Genomic DNA, 9480 nt, shown 5'->3' on the forward strand with positions numbered 1-9480 from the left:
TTTTTCACAGCAGTAAACTTATGTAAATCCTTTTATTACAGCAGTAAGTTGTTTTTCACACCAGTGAATGTAAAAAGGATTTTACAGTGGTAAATCTTTGCATCAGATTTTAATGAATAGAATGTTCTTATGGTAGTGAAATACTTTGTCTCTGAGTGAAATTTTTTTTAAGCTGTCTGTGCATAAAAAATCCTGTGGAGGTAAAACAGAGCATTGCCTCTGTGTTTAGTTTGAATCTTGGTTTTGGGGTATTTTCCCTAGTAAAAATATCCAACAGTGGTATCAGAGCAGGCTTAGGATCTTGAAGGTGTTCAAGAAGCTGAAGGGAGAAGGTTGTTGCTGCAGCAAAACCTCTCAAGCAGACAGAAGACTCAGACATCAAAGGATTCAGGTATTTCAAAGTTTTTTTTGTGTTGCTGAAGAAACAGTCAGCTGTTTTAAACACACAGTCAAGGATTTAGAGGCATAGATCAGAATACAAGGAATGACCAGCACAAGCACTGGTATGGGTTTGTTTAACACCCAGCTCCCACAGTTTAATGGGAAGAACTATGACTACTGGTCAATAACTATGAGAGCCCTGTTTGCCTCTCAAGATTTATGGGAAATAGTTGAAGAAGGTTTTGAAGAAGTAGCAGATGAAAATGAGTTCAATGCACTAACTCAGGGAGAGAGAGATCAGCTGAAGAGCAATAGGAAGAAGGATGCAAAGGCCATTTTATTGTTGCATCTAGCAGTAGACCAGAGTATATTTCCAAGGATAGCAGCAGCTAAAACATCAAATGAAGCATGGCAAACCCTTAAGACAGCCTATCAAGGCATGGAGAGAGTGAAGACAGCAAAACTACAATTGCTGAGAAAGGATTTTGAGAACTTGAACATGAAGGAGTCAGATAACATTGACTCATTCTTCACTCATGTGATTGGAGTAATCACACAAATGAGAACTCATGGAGAAACCATTGAAGATAGAAGGATTGTGGAGAAAATATTGAGGGTCTTACCCTCAAGGTTTGATGCCATAGTCACCACCATTGAAGAGACAAAGGATCTCTCAAACTATTCAGTTGATGAGCTACATGCATCACTGATAACACATGAACAGAGGTTGAGTAGGAATGAAAACTCATCTCTTGAGCAAGCCTTCAAGACCCAGATGTCCTTTGGAAGAGGAAGAGGTCGAGGAAGAGGAAACAAGAGAGGAAGAGGCAGAAGCCAGAACAGAGGTGGAAGGAACAACCCATCAAATGCACAAGGAAGAGGCAGCAATCCAAATCAGAACCAAGCTCAGGGCAGCAGCCAACAAGGAGGACAACATCAGGCTCAAGAACAAAGGTATGATAAATCTAATGTTCAATGCTATTATTGCAAAAAGTATGGACATTATGCAAGTGATTGTAGAAAGAAACAACATGATATGAACAGTAGACAAAATGCAAATGTTACAAGAGAAAACAACAGTCAAGAAAATGTCCTGTTAGCTTGTAACATGGCTGAAACACATAGTGAGGACATATGGTTTTTAGACTCAGGTTGCAGCAACCATATGACCGGAAACATAGCCTTCTTTTCTGCCCTAGATAAAAATGTGAAATCAGAAGTCACACTAGGAACTGATAGTAAAGTGTCTGTTATGGGAAAAGGAGAAATAAAAATACTTTCAAAGCAAGGAGAAAGGAAAACCATAGCAGATGTCTACTATGTCCCCGGAATGAGATGTAACCTATTGAGTATTGGACAGCTTGTCCATAAGGGGTACAATGTTTTCTTTAAGAATGATGTATGCACCATCATGGATATACCACCCAGCAAAAGATGCATTGCTGAAGTGAAGATGACAAGGAACAGGATGTTCCCTCTCCGGATCAGGGCAGACATGAAGAACAAAAGGGAAATGGCAGCAGTCACCCAAGAGGCCTTCCAAAGCGTGCCAAAGGATGAGAACTGGTTATGGCACTTGAGATTCGGGCATCTAAACTTTGGAGGTCTAAACTTATTGAGCAGGAAAGGAATGGTAAAGGGATTACCATTGATAGAGAAGCCGGACAGCCTTTGTGAAGGTTGTATTTTGGGAAAACAACACAGAGAAAGTTTTCCATCAGGGAAAAGCATAAGGGCAAAGACACCCTTAGAGATTATCCACTCAGATTTGTGTGGACCAATGCAAGCTCCATCATTAGCTGGCAGCCAATATTTCCTAACATTCATTGATGACTGTACAAGAAAGACTTGGATATATTTCCTTAAAAACAAAAGTGAAGTGTTTGAGAAATTCCAAAAATTTAAGGCATTTGTGGAGAACCAAAGCGGGCTGCATATAAAAGTTTTGAGAACTGATAGAGGAGGTGAGTATATCTCCAAGGAATTCCTAAGATTCTGTAGAGAAAATGGAATTCATAAACAGTTTACAACTCGGTACACCCCACAGCAAAATGGAGTTGCTGAAAGGAAGAACAGGACCATCATGGATATGGCGAGGAGCATGCTGAAGGCAAAGCATTTGCCAAATGAGTATTGGGCTGAAGTTGTACATTGTGCAGTTTATATATTGAACAGGTGTCCTACAAAAGCAGTGATGAACAAAGTGCCAGAAGAGGCATGGAGTGGAAGAAAGCAAGGAGTTACCCACATGAGAGTTTTTGGGTGTGTGGCCTATGCACACATACCAGATCAGCTAAGGAGGAAGTTGGACAGCAAAGGGGAGAAATGCATCTTCATTGGATACAGTGATGAATCCAAAGCCTACAGGCTGTACATTCCATCTACCAAGAAGTTCTTTGTCAGCAGGGATGTTCAATTCATTGAAGAGGAAGCTTGGGATGGAAGCATAGAGAAAACAGTGAATGTCAAAAACTGTTTGTCTCATGATGAAGATGATGAGGAGGTGGCTGAAATACATCCCCAAACAGCAGCGCCAACACAAGGACAGAAAGGGACACCATTGAGGACAACACAAGGACAGCAAGGTACACCATTGAGGATCAATGAGAGTGCTTCTCCAAGCACACCACAAGGAGGAAATTCAAGTGCATCTTCAAGCACTTGCACACCAAGTGAAAGAGGTAAGAAATTTAGAAATCTAAGTGACATTTATGATGAAGGAATGAATTCCTTATTTGCCTTGTATTGCCATGTTGATGATCCTATTCATTTCGAGGAAGCAATCAAAAATGGGAAATGGATAGAAGCTATGGATGAGGAAATTAATGCCATAGAGAGAAACAAAACATGGGATTTGGTTGAGTTACCAAAAGGCAAAGAAGTCATTGGTGTGAAATGGGTCTACAAGACCAAGAGCAATGCTGAAGGTAAGATTGAAAGGCATAAAGCAAGGCTGGTTGTCAAAGGCTACAAGCAGCAGTATGGGAGAGATTATGAGGAGACTTTCGCACCGGTTGCAAGAATGGAAACCGTGAGAGCAGTGTTGTCCATAGCAGCACAAAACAAATGGAAAGTCTACCAAATGGATGTGAAATCAGCATTCCTAAATGGAGTGTTAATGGAAGAGGTCTATGTGGAACAGCCTCTCGAATATGAGAAGAAAGGTGAAGAGCACAAAGTGTGCAAATTGAAGAAAGCTCTTTATGGGCTGAAGCAAGCGCCAAGAGCATGGTACAGCAGGATAGATTCATATCTATTAGATAATGAATTTGACAAATGTGAAGGAGAACCCACAGTATACATCAAGGAAAAGGATGGTAAAATTTTAATTGTTGTCTTGTATGTTGATGATGTGATTTTCACAGGTAATGATGATCAGCTCATTAAGAATTTTAAATCAGTCATGAAGGATGAATTTGAAATGACTGATATGGGTTTCTTGAGATACTTCTTAGGCATAGAAGTAGAGCAAAATGAAAAAGGAATTTTTATATCTCAAGCAAGATATGTAAATCAAATTTTGAGCAGATTTAAGATGGAAGAATGCAAGGCAGCAATCACTCCCACAGTGATGGGATTAAAGCTCAGCAGAGAGGACAACAGCAAGGATTTTGATCCTAGTTTGTATAAAAGCATTGTGGGCAGCCTTATGTATTTAACAGCAACTAGGCCTGATTTAATGTATGCTGTTAGTTTAATTTCCAGGTTCATGGAGAGACCAAAGGAGGCACATTGGCAGGCAGCAAAGAGAATTTTGAGGTATGTCAAAGGTACCAAGATGTTTGGCATATTATATAGTGTCTCAGAAAGTCCAGATTTAATTGGTTACACTGATAGCGATTGGGCTGGAAGTGTAGATGATCGGAAGAGCACTTCCGGTTATGTTTTTCATATGGGTTCAGGAGCCATTTCATGGGCTTCTAAGAAGCAGTCCATTGTAGCATTGTCTACAGCAGAGGCTGAATATGTGGCAGCTACAGCAGCAGCATGTCAAGCAGTGTGGATGAGAAGAATGTTGAGAAGCTTAGGCCAAGAGCAGGCAAAAGCGACAGTGATATTTTGTGACAATAGCTCAGCTATTGCATTGTCAAAGAATTCAGTGTTTCACAAGAGAACGAAGCACATTGATACAAGGTTTCACTACATCAGAGAATTGGTGAACAATGGAGAAATTGTCCTAGAACACTGCAGGACTCAAGAACAGGTTGCGGACATCTTGACAAAGCCGTTGGATCAGAAAAGCTTTGAATTTTTGAGGAAGTGTTTGGGTATGACCGAATGCCCAGCAGTTGAAATTAAAGGGGAGTGTTGAAAATGTAATTTCAACGCGCACGTACTACTCCAAAACCACCGAACAAAACCATAAAACCGGCCAGGATCATATCGCACCGCCATCCATGAAAAGTGGTTTCCGTATTGTTGAGCTCCGATGCGATTTGGAGGCGACGCGTGTCACCCGCATGACATCAGCAAACGAAACCCATCGGAAGTTAAAGCTCGGTGAAAATCTGCCTTCCGATATCCTCTCCATCGTCCGATCTGGTTGCGTGTTCTCCGCCGTTGATCGATTGAAGCTGCATACCAACAAACGTCAAATCAATGCATTGCGTGGATTAAACTTTCCGTTGACCGCCGTAGTGGAGTTAATGAATTTAATGTTTGTTCGTAGTTTTTTGGTAAGGCTTTTTAATATGTTATGGGCACGTTACGATATATATTTTTTTATATAGCTCGTAGGTTTCTTTAAGTAATAGGCAGGTAGCATTTAAAGGTAGGTATGGTCGTTTTTTTAATGCAATGTAATACAAGAAGAGTAGCTTGTATTTTTTTGTGTGTTGACTTTTTTTTTATAATGTATCGCACATGGGAGGATATATAGTGTGTTCACAGTAGCGTAAACATACGAGGGTGCAGTAAAAGAAAAACACACAGTAGTGTGTAAAATGTGAAGAACCAGAGGGTGAATGCACAGCAGTGCACAAAATATGTTGTAATGTTTTTGTCTGGACCATTGTAATACAAAGATGCAGTAAAAACCGAAAAACCATGTGTGGTTTTGGACAAGTAGTGGATAAAGAAAATGGTGGAGCGTGAAATTTTGTAAGCCTGTGTAATTTTGTTTTTCACAACAGTAAACTTATGTAAATCCTTTTATTACAGCAGTAAGTTGTTTTTCACACCAGTGAATGTAAAAAGGATTTTACAGTGGTAAATCTTTGCATCAGATTTTAATGAATAGAATGTTCTTATGGTAGTGAAATACTTTGTCTCTGACTGAAATTTTTTTTAAGCTGTCTGTGCATAAAAAATCCTGTGGAGGTAAAACAGAGCATTGCATTGCCTCTGTGTTTAGTTTGAATCTTGGTTTTGGGGTATTTTCCCCAGTAAAAATATCCAACAGAAATGGCTCGTGACGTAGTGCTGAACGGCTACCATGGGAGACGGGGCACAGGAATGTCTGCACACGCTTGTGTAAATGGAGCATTCTTCGGGCACCCCACGTAAACACGAGACAATCTGGACGAAACGTCCATGATTACCAGCTGATTCCTTGGTGCCCGACGAAATTCCAAACGAAAATGGCATGCCCGACGAAATTCCAAACGAAAATGGCAGGCAATTGAATTGAATTGAATTCATTGAAGATGTGTGAAGATATTTGAAGATGTGTGAGGATATTGTTTAGTATGGCGGTAACGTTCAACCTGAAGCATGGAGGGAGGCTGTGCAATGCTCTCACAGTATGTCGACGTCTAGTTGACATAGCTTTCACTCAAAATGAATAAACTTGGAAGGGAATAATAAATTACAGATCTTGGCATGTAGCATAAACCGATATCAACTGTCACTCAAAATGAATAAGCTTTTGAAGAGAATATATTACAGATCTTGACATGTAAAATAAACCTTTAGCAGAAGATAATGCAATCCATTTCCGTTAGCAGAAGATAATGCAATCCATAATAAAAATGGAAGACAGAGATTTTATTCATCAAACTGAGCAGTATCTTGACATGTAAAACCAACTGAGCAGTATCTTGCCATGTAAAATAAACCGTTAGCAGAAGATAATGCAATACATAATAAAAATGAAAATGGAAGATAGAGATTTTATTAATGGTAAAAATAGGGTACTATTCATTGTTAATGGCTATAAATAAAGCAATGGCTATGAATGAAGCAAATATAGAGGTTAGGATAGAACAACCATTCAGAAAATATGATCCTAATCCAACTCTCACACGTAACTAATGAAGTGACTCATTCTAAATAATACATTTTTCTTTTAACTTTAACTTATTAAATGACTCGTTCCCAATAATACATGTTTCTCTTAACTTTAACTTATTAATAATTTAACAACTAATAAACTAACTCATTCTAAGAATACATTTCTCCATTAACTTTAACTTATTAATAATTTAACTATAGAATAAAAATATTAATAATTTAACAACTAATAAACTAACTCATTCCCAGAATACATTTCCCTTAACTTATTAATAAACTAACTCATTCCCAGAATACATTTCCCTTAACTTATTAATAATTTAACTACAGAATAAAAATTTATAAATTAATAAAGTAAGTCACTCCAAAAATACATTTTCCATTAATTTTAACGATTATAATTTATAACTGCAGAATAAGAATTCATAAATGCATCAGAGTAATTATTGTGGATGCCCCTATATATAATAATACTATCTAGGTAGGACAAAAATAAAATCCTTACTATGAGGATATGGAGATATATTGGAGGACATGGAGATATATGAAGATACATGGATATCCCTGCCTTTATTCTTTCACCAACATCAAACTATGCACCATCTACCGTTATACAAACTATGCACCATCTACTGTTATACAAACTATTTTTAAGGATTGTTTCATGACTCCTTGAGCTTTCCCTTTCTATAAATAAATGGCTCTAACGTAGTACACAGCTATATAAGATACTAGAAGTAGTTACGTCTACCGTCATTTTTTATTATCTCTGCTAAATAATGCTGGAATATCATCTCTTAGATCGACAAATCTATTAACTATTGTCATTTTTTTATTATCTCTGCTAAATAATGCTGAATATCATCTCTTAGATCGAGAAATCTATTTCTTCTGGATTCAATTTTTTTTGAAATTTTTTTTGATGAATTCATTTCTCATATGAAATTTTATTATATGGGAAGTAATTTTCAACCCAAGGATAATGAATCTGCTAAGATAATCATATAAATTAAATTAGTAATTGCACTAAAAGTTGTAAAGCCGTAGGTTAAGAAATAGCAATATTAAATTGTTACTCTTCCATAATGATATCACCAAATGTTGATTTGAATACACCAATGTTATTTGGGATTAAAGATTTCTTGCAATTGATATAACTATTTTGGCTTTCATTTAGCATTGTTCCCCAACTCAAACTCATTTAAACACAAACTCATTTAAACACTCTATAGGATCATAGTATATTATGTATAATAAAATTAATGATTTTTGTTTTCCAAAATATCAAACAATATCCCATTTCTATATTCTTTGTAATTCTCTATTGGTTGTAACTACCTCTTCATTGATTAACATTTATAATCAAATTCAAAAAAGGTACAACAATGGCTATATATAGTAAATGATTGTGATTATCTATGTGGAAAAAAGATATAAATGTAAAATCATATGATTGAAATCTTCATTTCCAATATTGGATGTAACTATCTCTTGATTGATTGACAATTATAATGAAATTAAAAAAACCACAACAATCACTATTTATAGTAAATTATTTTCACTTTCCATAATATCAATATTTATAATGAATAGAATATCTATTCAATAAAATTATAAAATTATGATATTTTTGCAATAAATTTAGTGATTGACATTTATAATTAAATTAATAAATAATAAAATCACCATATATAATAAAATTAATGATTTTCATTTTCCAAAATATCAAACAATATTCCATTTCCATCTTGGGTAGAATTCTCTATGTGAAAGAAGGGTATAAATGTAAAATCATAATTTCATATTAGGTGTAACTATCCCTTGATTGGTTGACATTTATAATGAAACTCAACAATTATTATATATAGTAAATGGTTTTCACTTTCCAAAATATCAAACATCTGAGATTACTCTATAATAATGAATATAATATTTATGCAATAAACATAAAATATTATAATTACAATTAATAAAATATTCTTACAATAAATTTATAGAATTATAATTACAATCCTACATTTTTTACTCAGTTTGTTTCATGCCAAGAGGTCTTGTTAAGGAATATTAATGCAATAAACATAGTAAATTATGATTACAATTAATAAAATATTCTTGCAATAAATTTATAGAATTATAATTACACTGTTATATTGTTTACTCGTTCATGCCAAGAGATTACCTGATTCAAATCCCCATGGATATTTATTCCAAAGCAAAAAAACAAAAAAAATAAGAAAATAATAATACAAATTGAAGATAATGACTTGTTCAAAGTAAAAATTGATCATAATTTATCACACCTACGTGTGAATATTTTTATTTAAAACTAAGATCATCACCATTTCCAGCTAAAAACTACGAAAGAAACCCCTTAAAGCCATATGCACTAGAGAATTAACATACCCACTTTAAAGTTGACCCTCTTAATCCGTAGCTAACTAATCTCTTCTTTAGAAGCCTTCATTCTTTTACGAACCTTTTTTAAAAAGAACCAAACAAGTTGACCCTCTTAATCCGTCGCTAACTAATCTCTTCTTTAGAAGCCTTCATTCTTTTGCGAACCTTTTTTAAAAAGAACCAAACTTTACTACATTAACTAAGTTTTTAGCAGGGAGAACCATAAATCCCATAAACCATCCGTAGCTAATCTGTGTAACACCCCAAAATGCATAAAATTACTAAGGTTACTAAGTTAATTTTATTATCTATTACTTTAAGTTTTATTACATTATGTTGTTAAACAATAAGTGAGTGAGGTTGGAAAGCTCAGAAAAATAGATCGTGGTTACCTAAATGATTGGTAATGATATTTTAACAAAAAAAATAGAAACTATTTACATTAATTAAAAGAAACAATTGCAAAGACAG

Source organism: Pinus tabuliformis, chromosome 1_1, assembly GCF_031772625.1.
Source record: "Pinus tabuliformis cultivar Carrire ecotype Pingquan chromosome 1_1, CPIR1, whole genome shotgun sequence".
NCBI lineage: Eukaryota > Viridiplantae > Streptophyta > Pinopsida > Pinales > Pinaceae > Pinus > Pinus tabuliformis.